The following is a 13,382-nucleotide window of genomic DNA, read 5'->3' on the forward strand; positions in this document are numbered from 1 at the left end:
AAAGCCTCTGAAGGAGGAGCAGCAGAGACAGTTGTAGCATTAAAACAGAGAATGTAAGTGAACAGCAGCTGCTAGCAAAGACAACAAGGTCAGTAACTCTGTCATTCATTATCATGTTGTATTCACCACTGGTAGTCCAGGCTGATGACAGCCAATCAGGAGAGACCCTGGCTGTGACCTCATCGTTTACAGAGGTCTCACTTTCTGTCCAGACTACAACACTGACCCCAGAGTTTTCAAAATAAAACACAACCCCAGATTTGGATGTCAGGTTTAAAGAGATGACATCAGAGTGGGTGGAGCCTGAATCTGTATCTGCTGCTGATGAGGTTCGAGAGAAACTGATTAATAATTCAGACACGTATTTGTTTAATAAGTGGACAGGAATGATAATAGTTCTGCCAGCACACACACCTATACACACACACACACACACACACACACACACACACACACACACACACACACACACACACACACACTTCTCCATTCAGTTTGACAGGAATCTGCTCATTCATGACTCTGCAACAGGATGAAGAGGAGAAAGAGGAAGAGGCCTCTGTCACCTCCGTGTCCTCGTCTCTCTTCCTCTTTCTGCTCTAAAATAGAATTTGAGATGTCCTGGACTTCACATGTCACAACTGTTGGCAACATGTCGACATGCTGACAAGGTGTTGCATGCAGAGGTGTGATGAGCAGTTCACTTTAAAACAGACAGACGTCACAGCATCAAATGTTCCAGACGACCCACAGACACATCTCATAGCTTCTTCGTAGAGCAGCTCTTCCACTGATCAGAAGGTCGGAGGGTCGATTACCAAGTGTGTGATGTATGAATGAAGGTGCAGAAACATCAGAGGAGACAGACAGAGGTACAAAAACCAGCTCTAGGTTTTTACCTGATGCAGTTTTCTAATGTCTGTGTTGAATCAAACCTTTTTCCGTTTAGAAATTATTTTATCTGCTCCGCTTCTGTTACAGTCGTTCATCCAATACTGTACACACACATAAACAAAACACACTGTCCCATTGAGCTGCAGCTGATCCCTGCAGGCCTGTGAACACAGTCACAGATTCCTTTGTTTCATTGAACGTCTCTCAGTCTCTGGTCACATGTCTGTTCCTCCGGTCGGTTACTGTTACTGAGGCAGCACGTTTTTTTTTGTCACTGCCTCCAGATCCACTCAGTTTGGGAACAGTTTGTCTCTGGATCCATTCATGACACTGGAGAAGAGACTTCAGAGGAGACTTCACTCGAGAGGACACTTCATGACGCTGGAGCGGACACCTCAGGATGCTGGAGAGGACACTTCAGAGGACACTTCAGAGGACACTTCAGAGGACACTTCAGAGGACACTTCAGAGGACATTACCTCGTCACACAATAAAAACTGAAATTATGATACTGCTTTATTTTTACTTCTAAGAGCTATGAGGGTCTGAGGTTCTGAGGGTCTGGGGTTTGAGTTTTTACAGTCCTTACCTGCTCCATCAGTGTCATTGGTGTGACTGGTCCCAGTGGATCAGTCACAAACTGAATTTCTGTCCCAGTCAGACCATGGAGCCGATACTATAGTTTTTCTTCTCCTCCATGTGTCAGTTACTTGATGGTTCATAATGTTACATGACTGTTTTCATTAGTGACAGCTACAGGAGACATGCTAAAGTTAGCTAACCTACTGCTACTTGTATTGTGTGAATGTGTTCGGTACATGTTGCCATCGCTAACTGGCTAACTGATAGTATTGCTGTGGAGCATATCACAGCTATGCAAACATGAGCTAATGGTTGGATTGATTTTGTTGTCTCACAGTAACTTTATTCAGTTGAGCTTGTTGTGTGTTCAGTGACTGAAGGGGGGGGGGGGGGGGGGTTGCGGGGGGGGGGGGGGGGGTTCTGATCAGCTGGTTTACAGAACCTTTAATGATGATGCTCTGTAGGACTGAGTCTCACTGACATTTGATCCATGTTATAAAAACTCTGCAGCTTTAAAGCAGCAGCATCACGTTCAGCTTCCACAGTTATATTATCATGTATAATCATACATCACTATCACCACATATCACTGTGATCAGACGGCTCAGTATTCAGTCTATAGGCAGCAGGACAGACGAGCAATGAACCAATCAGACAGATGGTCAGAGACACAAAGCATTTGGAGGCAGATGTCTCACATGTGAACTACATGTGGAGAGACAGACAGAACAGAACGTCGTCTGAAGCCGACCACAGTGTGGAGCTGGCAGCTTCTTCACGTTCCCAACGTTCCCTGAAACTGGAACTGTGGAAGATTCTAGGAACTTCAAGAACGAACCGGGACGAGGAGGAGGAGGCGGGGGGAGGGGGAGGAGTGGAAACAGGGCGGGAGATCGGGGTTAATGTGGTGGAGTGGTGTTACCAGAGGACTTTATTTTTAGGACTACAAGGAGAAAGAGAGGGAAATATTTTTCTGTTGATCCTGACATCGGACTCTGACATTCATCAGAGACTTTTAGAGACTGTTGTGTTCATTTCTCAGAGTCCCGGTGAGGACCCGAGGTAAAACAGACGGTGAGACATGAGGATCGATGTTTATCTGTCTCTTTCAGCTCCTGGTCAGACTGATCCAGCTGTTACTGCAAAAGGAACCAGTGGGAGGATTGTTCTGTTGCAGTATGTCTGTGAATTACACAAAGACCATTAACATGAAATTATAAACTCTATGTTGGTGTCAAAACATATCAACAAATAATCCTCCATTGTCTCACTGCTCATGACTGAACTCCAGTGTTTGTAACATTAGATCATATATGACATATCATATTGGTCATGAAACAACAAGCTAACACTTCAAATGAAAGGGCGCACTCTAGCTAGCTAACATTAGTTAGCTCAACTGTAACTTAAGGCTAAAGTTGGAAGCTAGCTTACATTAGCTGGTAAAACTGTAACTCTTTTTGGACTATTTCTATCAGTAGCTGCTAGCCTGTTCAGTTAGCCAGCTGCTAACTTTATTTTTCATTGAACTTAGTCTTTATATATAATAATAGCTCTATTAATGTTATTATTACAAAGAAGAGATTTAAAACCTAAGGCTCCTGATGTTTATGTGCGGGAAAGATCGCAATTAATTAGTAATTGTTCATTATTACAGTGTGAAATAGCAGCTGGGTCGTGTGTCTCCATCATCATCTCTCTGATCTGACCTCAGTCAAACTGCTCATGAATTTAATGTGATTTAACAGTGAGTCTGATTTTCATGGTTTTGGATCAGAGAATGAAACATGTCCAACATCAGCTGATACCAATACAGATCAACTCTTTCCAGCACACACACACACACACACACACACACACACACACACACACACACAGTATGAAGGGAACATACTGGAGTCGGCGGACATGTTTGGATCCTCTCCTCTCTCCATATTTGGCAGCTCCTCGCTGCTACACACTCTCAGTCTCACATTCCCCTGCCGTTCCCTCTCTGCATGACCGGGACTGAACCCAAGAACCTGACGACCCCTCCACCCCCCTTCTCCCCCCTCCTTCTGCAGGTTCCTTCTGGGAAAAGTACCAACAGTGTTTTTGGACAGCTGACTGCAGTGACACTGAGGCTGAGGTGTGAGTCAGTCTGCGGTCAGGTGTAGTGTCAGCTGCTGCTCGTCACATCCACTGAAGAAATCGTGAGATATGTGAGGAATGAAACAGATGATGATATTTTCAAACAGTAGATTTGTTACTCTGGAGTTTGTTAATAAAGCTCCCATCATGCATTGCTTTCAAACACTGATGATTTAGAAGTCAATCTTTAGTCCTGGCTGCCTCCTTCAGTCCAGACCAGGCCTCTCAGCAGAAATGGCACAGACGCCAGCAGCTGGCCCGGCGTCCTGCAGCAGCTGGCCCCGCCCTCACGGTCCTCTCCCAGAATAAATGTGCTAGTATGTCATCGGTGAGGACGCGAGCTGAGCAACGCTGCTGAGGCCTCGAGTCACTGAAACTCTACACCACTTTATTTCAGGCAGGAATGTCTCGTTGCAGCCGCCGCCTCCACGCCACAGAGCACAATACAGAAAAAGATTTGTCAGGGTTCGTCACAGGCTGAGCTGCTCTGACGGCCAATCAGATTCAGCCTCTGATCACTGTCGTCACTGCTCTACATGATGAGACAGAAAGAGGTTCATCTTCCACCTGAGTCTGTGAGAGGACGTATTCACCACCTGAGCAACCCTTCAACTCCCATCATGCATCTCTGTCTGTCATTCATAGAACCACAGTCACACAGTATAATTACATCTGTGAACAATCATTGACAACAGTCAATCTGTTCTTAATCAAATGTTTTAGGATGAAGTTTGATATTAACATCATGAGGAAATGTTTATGTTTGTGACACTGAATGAGCCAATCAGATATCTCTGATGATGATGACACTGGTCATGATGTTAAATCATGAACGGATGTTTTCAGACTCTGTCTCTGTTTTCAAAGCATCGTCCAACATTTTTTAATTTGATGTTGGTATTTACAGCAGGAAACCACCAAGGCTGTAAACTGAAGTCTCACTAAAATAATTAAACTCACATCTGCATCCAAACCCAGAGTCTCTGCTGCTGCTGCTCTTTAAACACACACACACACACACACACACACACACTGTGCAGAATCAGGCTGACACAGCTGACGTGGCGTCCACACGGCACGTGGAAAAATGTGGAGAGAAAAAAAACTCTGAGAACGTTTCAGCTGCAGGATTTAAAGGGGAGGTCCACCTTTAAAATACACACACACACACACACACACACACACACACACACACACACACACACTTCCTGCTCTAACAGGACATTATTAAATGAAGCAGTAGCTGCTCAGCTGAAGATTCTTACACACCCACAGAAGCACACAGGGTCATTGAGTTCACACACACACACACACATATTACATACTGTTACATGTAACACGCAGGTATAAACTCTTTTTTCTTACATCAGCTGGTGAAGTGTTTAGTGATGAGATAAAACCTGATCAGCAGAGGAACCAGGATTTCTTTAGAAAACTGGCACTTGGTCAAAGGAATGAGTGAGGTCACACTCGTGTTTCTAAATACTCATTAATCAGGGAAACGGAGTTTTTGTTTGAACAGGTGAATGTGACCTCTGGTGTTCACAGCGTGGGTCTTAGTGAAGGTGGACCACAGACACGTGGACGGACTGAGTCCTGATGTCTGATGGACTCTGAATGAAGAACTTTTAATCTAGAATAAAGAGGTTTAGGAGAAGCAGCACACTGACTCACAGTGGTCTGCTGCCTTCAGGGACTCACGTCCTTGTCTGTGAATATAAAACATGAAGCTCAGACTCTGCAGGTTGTTGGAGCTGTTTCAATTGGTTCCTCCACTTTCATTCATTCACACACAAACAAAGGTCACATGACTGACAAGTAGCTTGTTATCTGGACCTGTGACTGGACTCTTCTTCTGTGGTGTTCATGACATTTAAGGCTTTTATATCCTCCAGAACAGACCTGAGAGTGAATGAAATCTGAACACTGGGTTTCTACATAGATACAGACGCATGGCCAACTGCCCCAGCTGATCTAGAGCAGCCAGAGCAGGTGACCAGGCTCCGCCCATCAGGCCGAGAGGCTCGTCACACCTCTGACTTCATTAGCGAGACGTTCAGCTCATTCAAACAGCAGGTCGATCGATTCTTCTGTCTGTGCTCACTTGAACTCACAGCTGTGTCTGAAGCCAAATAATCACCGCTTCACTGTGATTCATCATCTGCTGCTGTGTGTTTTTTTTTAACATATCTTTTAACCAAATGGCCTGAAAGGAAGGAAGGAAATCTAAAGACTGGTGCCATGTGCCAAACCAGCACTACAGCTCATTACACTGAGCTTTAAACATCTCAATGATTCATCTGTTGTGAGTCTTTGAGGAGCGACCACACTGTGAGTCACTGTGCATCACAGGCCGACTAATGCCTGAACAAATCTGCATTAAATAATGGTGGATGCTTCTTGGTTTAATTTGGTTTATGTTTGATATTTTCCACTTTGCTGCCGAAGGAAGTGAAGCAGCTTCAGACGACTGAGTCAAACTCAGCTGAGGGAAGTTCATCTGTCTAACATCATGTCCTCTCCTATTCAAACTCACTGGACCTGAATTATACAATGACAATCAGGGGGTCAATATTCCTCCAGGGTGACAGTACAGAGCAGGTGCTTCAGTGAACTGAGGTGTTGGACACACATGTAGTTTAATATAGTTTAAAGAGCCAACAGGTAAAACAGTGAGTGAAAACAAAGAGGGTGTCTCTTATAAAAAACTAAGGTTAAAGGTCAAAGACTAAACCACCACATGAAGTAATAAACTCTATATTGGTGTTAAAGCGGATCAACAACTAATCCTCCATTGTCTCTCCAGTGTTTGTAACATTAGATCATATGTGACATTTTATATTGGTCATGAAACGACAAGCTAACACTGGAGATGAAAGGGCACGCTATCAGCTAGCTAACATTAGCTAGCTAAACTGTAACTTAAAGCTAGAAACTGGCTAACATCAGCTAGCTAAACTGTAACTTAAAGCTAAAGTTAAAAACTAGCTAACATTGGTTAGCTAAACTGTAATTTAAGGCTAAAGTTATAAACAAGCTAACATTAGTTAGCTAAACTGTAGCTAGCTAAACTGTAGCTTAAGGCTAAAGCTATAAACTAGCTAACATTAGCGTTCATCTATAGATACTTAAGGTAATAAAGTAAAGTGTAATAGAAGAGCTAGCTAGTTAGCTAGTGCTACTTACATTTAGCTACAGTGTCTGTGTGACACACAGGAGCAGAGACTTGAGGGCGGAGCCACTGATGGAGTGAGGCAGACCAGATGTTAGAAATGGTACAGTCCACTGGGACAGTAAACCTCTCAGTAAACCGTCTGTACAACTGATCTGCAGCGAGATAATGACTTTATTTAAATCTGCTCCACACTGAAACATCATCATTCAGACATCATGTGTAAACTACATCTCACTGTTTACACGTCTGTGATGTCTGAGAATCACCAGGTCAGAGAGAGAGATAGAGACAGAGAGAGACCTTTTGACCTTTAACCAACCCTTTATTGGTTTTCAGTCACATTAAACAATACACCAGGAAGTTAAACACATACCTCAAAAAACAATAATAAAACAAAACAAAAATAAATAAATAAAAACAGTAAACAAATAAACATATTTTGATATTGATTCAAGCTGTTCAGCAACTGAGAATGAGCGATTCATCAGAAGTACGACATAAGACACCTCCAATCCCCCAAGTGCAAATAAACTCCAGTTCTGACACCATTTTATAGTTGTCACGACCAGGCAAGGACTCAGGACACAGATCCAGGGTTCAATTGACTGTTTTTATTGTCTCTTCAGAGCACCTCCAATTGGAGAAATAAATAGGCTATAAACCCAGCCCTCACTATACATGAGGCAATAAAAAATATCAAAATAATAATCACTCCACTAAAGGAGGAAAACACACTGTAAATAAAAAACTCTCCAGCCAACTGGAGGCTCTACTCTATAAAAGGTAAGTAAACAAAAGATCACTCCACACGGAGGAAACAAAAGGCTATGAAATCCTTAACTATGAAACCAAACTAGGATATAAACTTGCAACTCAAAACTCTCACTTGGAGGAAGAAGAACACAAAACTTCAGGAACGCTGTGACAAGGGCTGTGACGAAGAGCTGAGGTGCTCGCACACAGACGAAACACCGACTATTTAAACACTGGGCAAGGGGAACAGGTGAAAACACTCAGAGGGCAATCAGACCGACACACATGAGGAAGGGCAAGTGACCTGAAACGAGAGGAGAGTTACTTTTCAAACTAAAACAGGAAATGACAGGACAAAACATGGAGACGGGACAAAACCCCGACTAGGCCTCAGTGCGGTGTGACAATAGTATACAAACTCTACTCTGAGACGTGAAGCCACTAGACCTTTAAACATAAGTTCAATATCTACAGAGCCTGTCCCCTTCATTCTGTTCCTTCTGGTGAGCCGAATGCTGAACTTGGCTTGGCCCAGTGGTGTCAACACACCAACCCACCTGGACTCCTGGACGCCAGCTAGTGATGCTCTGTTCAGAACCTTTACTGCAATGACATACGGGCCCTTCCTCAACACTTTGGAGGAATCAGGTAACTCTGGTGTTCTAAAAGACAACAGAGTCCCATCCTCCTCCTCCTCACCTCCTCCAGCCGTCCTTCCAGAAGACGCAGAGACTTAATTCCAGTATCTTGACTCAGCCTGGCAGCAGTTTTCCACTGTCCTGCTGACCTCAGTCCTGCCGGCCTCGTCAGCTCAGCTGTTATAAAGGTTCTCTGCACGCTGATGGAATTCAACAACCTGGTCAGTATGAGTGGGTTGTGAAACAAAGGTTCCTCCCCAACCTTACCATAGCACTCAGAACAATCTCTCTTCACTTTTAGTACGGTTGTCCAGGCATGCAGAACTGAACGGTGAAACCAGGAAGTCTGTGAAATGTCCTAACCGTTCAGATCCAGAAGAAACAAGTGCTTATCATAGACCAGGTTTTTCACTCTATGAAGCAGCCAGCTTCCTCATCTCTGATGGGTTGGATGTTACTGTCCCATTAGGAAGCTTGAGATGTAACATCTGGTTTGGTTCTCTGACCTTCCTCTCTAAAGAAAAAACGGGTTGGGGCATCTATGTCCTTAATGCTTGATATCCGAGTACTGATGAAAGTGCTCTTTGCTCTCCCAGGCCTTAATGTCTTTATCAGTCACATTGATCGTTCCATCCTCCAGTATTCTCATCTCCTTCTCTCGCTCCTATAGTTGTTGTGTGTGATGTGTACCGCTGACAAAAAATTCTTATTTGTGTTTTACCCACCTCCCACCATTGCATTACACTGACACCAGAAACCAGAGAGGGACTGACAGAAGGCCTCGTCATAGGTCAGTCTTAAAGTCCAAATTACACTCCACAAATAAAGAGAGACAGAGAGAGAGAGAGAGGGAGAGAGAGAGAGAGAGAGAGAGAGAGAGAGACAGAGAGGAAGAGAGAGAGAGAGACAGAGAGAAAGAGAGGAAGAGAGAGAGAGAAACAGACAGAGAGAGAGAGACAGAGAGAGAAAGAGAGAGAGAGAGAGTTACAACATGAGGACAAACATCTGATCTGGAGACGAGAGTCAGATAAAGACTGAGTTTGTTCTGACCCACAAACCAACACATCTGCTCAGCACTCTGTGTGTGTGTGTGTGTGTGTGTGTGTGTGTGTGTGTGTGTGTGTGTCGGCTCTACTGTGTGTGTAAATCCCAAAGCTAACATCCGTAGCTGGTAGATCCCAGCTGATAGATCAGTGGCTCGCAGTGATGGCATCATAATCCAGAGACAGGAAGTAGGTGGATGAGTGTGTGAATACAGCGCCAGCTCACACACACACACACACACACACACACACACACACACACACACACACACACACACAGAGACAGATATGACACACAGATAAAGTATGCAGGCCTTCACTCCACTGGTCTGTCTTTTTTCTTATTACTATGAACTGAATTTTTTGGTGTAATGTAATAAAATAAAATAAAAAATATTCCTCTAGATGTTTATTGATCCATATTTTTTATATCTAAAATGAAGCCGGGTGTAATCTCATGGTTTGTTTTTAGCTAGGAGTGGTCAGACTGAAACATCACCGAACAGACTGGAAGTAATTACTGTTCAGATCACATCATCAACACACGATCAGCTGACTCTTCCTCTAGCGCCACCATGAGGTTCCCGTGTGTCTCAACAACTTTTATAATGAAATCATGTGGTGCCACCTTCAGGTGAAAGTTTAAATTTGTCTTTGATTTAGGACCAGATGTTTGCAGATCATCAGCTGTACGTTGCTAATTAGCATATGCTGGTGGGCTAACATGCTAAGCTATCATTTTTAACATTGCCATGATGTAGACTCCAGGAAGTTCAGCTGCAGGAATCGATTTGTGACAGTGGTTTGAATCTTCTCAGATCACGGAGAAACAGTTTCATCTTCACTTTCTGCTGATCTGGAACCTCCAGAACTCCAGTCTGGACTCAAGTCTAAATCCTGGACCCGCTAGATAAACCAGAACCTCACATCAAGTCCTAAACACGTTTCAAACACGGTAACCTGAACCTCAAGTCCAAACCCGACTCCAGACCAAACACTTAACTCCTTCACCCACACACAAAACCAGACCCTGATCCTCAGTCTAACTACAGACTCCACCCAACACAATGTATTTAACAACTTCAGACCTTAACCTCCAAACACCAGGACCATCTCTGGTGCTGGATCCTGAACTGAAGAAATCCACTTGTAGGATTAAACTTAACGATGTGTTTGTTTGATTGACGGTAAAAGTTTTCTTCTTTTTCCTGTGAAAACAAAAATATGAAAAAACATGAACAAACTAAAAGTGAAGCTTAAATAAATGACTCCAGCAGCCTGACGGTTCTCATTGTATTTAATTCTTCAGATCAAAGAACACAGAGAAACACACTGAAGAGAAGTGATAAAACATGAGGTTTAATATATAATATGATATGACACACACACACACACACACACACACACACACACACACACACACACACACTTACATACAGAGCACTACACCAAGACACATAATTATATTTCCAGTATCAAACTGTTCTCTGTGGACTGAAACACTGGAGTACTCTGACACACACACACACACACACAGGAAGTTGCCTGTAATTTCATTCAGATTCTCTTTTGTGTGTGTGTGTGTGTGTGTGTGTGTCGCCATCTAGTGGCTGTCAGAAGTAACAGGACTGAACTTCACTCTGTTGATTTAATTTTCTTTGTTAAACACAAAGAGAAACAAGTTTCTGCAGCTGCTTCACATCAATCACACAAACAATGAACATACATACATCTATATATATATATATATATATATATATATATAGATGTATGTATGTATGTATACTGTCTGTTCAACCCTCAACAGACTGATGCTAATATGCTAACCGTTGCTTAGCAACATAATTAAATCAACAGTTTATCTGCTGCTGTGTAAACATTCAGGACGAAAGTTAAACTTTAATGAAATGAATATAAATTATAATAAAGAGGTGGCGTAGCCTGAAGCTGGTGTATCAACATTTATTTTCTCATTTTAAAAACTGTTTGAGGACAAAATATAAATACATCTCTCACACACCCACACCCACACCCACACACCCACACACACACACCCCCACACACACACACACACCCACACACACACAACCCCTGCCCCTGATTCACAACAACCAACCATCAGAACCTGAACCATCAGATCCAGATTCAGAAGTTAAAGACAGAGCAGAGATGAAGGACAGTTTATACTGATGCTTCTCAGTGTCTCTCCAGCTGTGACACAGTGATCCAGATGTTGTCATCATGTCAGTCTGATATGAAACACAGTGAATCAGAGTCAGAGCAGCAGCTGGTCCATCAGTCTCTTCAGATTTCACACCTAAAAACACTTTAATAAAGTAATATCACAGGACAAAATGACTTTGGCAACTTCAGCCTGAACAAACTGGCTGAGTAAAGGAAAGTGAACACAGGTCAAAGGTGACTGACTGACTGACTGACTGACTGACTGACTGACTGACTGACTGACTGCAGAAACAGCCGTGAAACCATCAGGTCAACAGAAACATCTGGATCTCACACACTGACTCCAGATGTGAGGCACAACCAACATTTACATGCAGTCATCATGTGGGCGGAGCTTCCTGCTGCCTCCCTCTCATTCACTCACTGAAGGTTTAGGTGGAGAGTCACAGGGTGAGAGAGGGGGGTGTCACCTGAACCCCCCCCACCCCCCCCACCCCGTGCAAGCCCCCCCAACCCACCCCACCCCCAGCCCTTTTTCTCACAGTTTTAGAAAATCTTCATTGATCTGGTTGATTCATAGTGTTCAGCTGTTTCTGTCCCTCCTCGGAGGCAGTGATGGGTGTGTTTGTTTGTTTGTATTTACAGTCCTGAAAACAACAACAGGTACAAACAGAGAAGAAGAGTTCATGTTCAAATCTCTGCATCATCAGGTAACTTCCTCTAACACACCTGAATAAACCTCATTTCTCCTGGTGGCAACAAACTCCAAACATCATGTGACGCAAACTGACTCTTTCAAACTGAGTCAGTTTAAATGAGTTTAAATGAGTCAGTTTAAATGAGTTTAAATGAGTCAGTTTAAATGAGTCAGTTTAAATGAGTCAGTTTAAATGAGTCAGTTTAAATGAGTTTAAATGAGTCAGTTTTAATGAGTCAGTTTAAATGAGTCAGTTTGAATGAGTCAGTTTAAATGAGTCAGTTTAAATGAGTCAGTTTAAATGAGTCAGTTTGAATGACCGGTTGTGTTGAGAGACTATGTGAGACTATGTCCTCCGAGCAGCTTCATCCTGTCATGATGAACTGAGGACAGACTGACGCTACAGTGACTCGGTATCAGACAGGAAGCTGGAGCTAGCTGTTTAACATGCTAACTCCAGCAGAAGAAGAGTTAACGTTGGTGTTTGTTTCCACCTCTGGAGACAGATGTTGGGGAGTGAAGGAGTGAAACTTGATTCTTCTACACTGGTCAGTAAACAGCTGCTAATGCTAACACTAGCTGCTTGTTGAAGTTAGTTTAACTGTTGACCAGCTGGACCAGTATCACCAGTGACCGTGATCAGACAGGAACCAGCTCCAGCTCTGACATCATCCTGACCTGTTACTGACTCGCAGTGTGTCTCAACCAGAGTCCTGCAGAGACCAGAGACCTGTCAGCTCAGTCTCTACAGCAGCACGTCACCTGGAGGCCTCAGGTACCTGATCATCAGCCGACAGACACACACCCCCAGAGTGTGTGAGGGCGCAGAGATCTAACCCTTCTCAGTGATTAATGTCATTGAACTAAATCAATGAATGTGTGTTAAACAGGTCGTAATCTGTACGTTTGTTATTGTCAACAAATCTGTAGAAAAGACCAGCTCCGAAGACGCACGTCACTACGACCAGAGCAAATGTTGGGACTATTTTCAGCAGCGGTTAGGGTTGTGTGTGTGTGTGTGTGTGTGTGTGTGTGTGTGTGTGTGTGTGTGTGGGTCTGATGTGTTGTAATAGATCCTGGACGGTGGAGGAGCACGGCTCAGAGGGAGGCGGTGATCAGTCTGTGCTGTTCGGTCTTTTCTTGGATTTGATCAACAAACAAATAAAAAATATCACCAGACTTTTGAATTTACAACATTTTAAAATTTTACTAACCCTAACTCACAACAATCAGGTGATCACACACACACAGTGACACACACACACACAGTGACACACACACACACA

The sequence above is a fragment of the Seriola dumerili genome, unplaced genomic scaffold (assembly GCF_002260705.1).
Source record: "Seriola dumerili isolate Sdu_G_001 unplaced genomic scaffold, Sdu_1.0 BDQW01001254.1, whole genome shotgun sequence".
Taxonomy (NCBI): Eukaryota; Metazoa; Chordata; class Actinopteri; order Carangiformes; family Carangidae; genus Seriola; species Seriola dumerili.